We start from the raw sequence: 1,351 nt of genomic DNA, 5'->3' as shown, positions 1-1,351 counted from the left end.
GGGGGGAGAAGAGGAGCTGGAAAAAAAAGAAGTGAGGAAAAGCCTGAAACTATTTGGTTAAAGCATTACCTGTGTTGTGAATCAGCTGACAGGGGGAGAAGGCTCCTTTGGTTTCGATTCTTAACCTGGAATGCTAATTGTGTTACATATAAATCAATCTCTGAGAATATGAAAGGAAGGAAAATCAAGTCCTGGGGTTTCAGTCCTAGTGGGGGCAGGTGCATTATTAGTGCTCTGTGGGTAATTACATCTTCTCCACTGACAGCAGTAATAAAACTTATTGTGTGGACAGAGCTTACGTTGGTACCAGCCTCGAGCCCTGAGTCACAGGGGAAGGCTCTACCTGTGCGGGGCTCTCCGCAGGACAAAACTTTGATATGTGGCACGGAGGGTGTGATGGGTCTAAGTGTGATGTTGGTGTGCCTCAGTCAGACAGCTTTGTATGGCTCAGGCAGCTGTGAGACACAGCTCCATTACCTGACATAGCTTGCAAGCTGAAGCTTCAGGAATGCAACTGAGGAAGCTATATTTTATCTTTATGAATGTAGAGGGACAGGCAGCCTACATGCCTATGTGATTAACATACACGTACACACGTATACATATAGGTTATACAGGTATATGTGTTATATGGGTGTCTTCCCAATTATGGTTGCCTGCAGCACCCTAAACACTTCATTTGCGATTCTCTGAATTCCCTTTGGCTGTTGAGGTGCTTCCAACTGATGTGTATAATATGGATGTTCCATGTATATTTTTCCCCTCCAACCTCACTGCAAGTTCTTAATGTCCTTTATACTTACTATTCCTATACTTGGCTCCATATTCATCTCTGAGTCTGTCAACACAGTTCACCTCCTGTAATCAGGAAATGGTGATTAAATGAACATCCAAGTACAGAAGCTGTCAACCTGGTGTTCATCTTTTTTAAAGTTAGGGGGAAAAAAAAAAACAGTTCAATTACCTTTTGCACTCGTGGCTCTGAAAAACTCTTGGAAAAAGATTAAGGTGGAAAGGGGAAAATGAAAAGAAAAGGGGGGGGGGAAGAGGAGAAGGGGAAAAGAGAAAGGGGAAAAAAAGAAAAGGAAAAAAAGGGGAAGGATTGAAGGGAAGAAAGAAAAAGGAAAAGGAAAAGGAAGGGGGAAAGGAAGGGGGAAAGGAAGGGGGAAAGGGGAAAAAGGGAAAGGAGAAGGGGAAGGGGAAGAGGAAAGGGGAAGAAGGAAGGGAGGGGGAGGGGGAGGGGAGAGGAGAGGAGAGGAGAGGAGAGGAGAGGAGAGGAGAGGAGAGGAGAGGAGAGGAGAGGAGAGGAGAGGAGAGGAGAGGAGAGGAGAGGAGAGGAGAGGAGAGGAGA

The 1,351-nt window shown here is 45.4% G+C and overlaps 1 protein-coding gene across 1 annotated transcript in view; it reads left to right on the top strand.

Moving 5' to 3' along the window:
* Positions 1 to 1,351, top strand: part of LOC100542367 (BTB/POZ domain-containing protein KCTD1) — a 62,714-nt gene that overhangs the window by 711 nt on the left and 60,652 nt on the right. The gene's annotated exons all lie outside the window — the stretch shown is intronic.

This window comes from Meleagris gallopavo, chromosome 3, assembly GCF_000146605.3.
Source record: "Meleagris gallopavo isolate NT-WF06-2002-E0010 breed Aviagen turkey brand Nicholas breeding stock chromosome 3, Turkey_5.1, whole genome shotgun sequence".
In the NCBI taxonomy this organism is placed as follows: Eukaryota; Metazoa; Chordata; class Aves; order Galliformes; family Phasianidae; genus Meleagris; species Meleagris gallopavo.
This window is presented reverse-complemented; position numbering and strand designations above follow the sequence as displayed.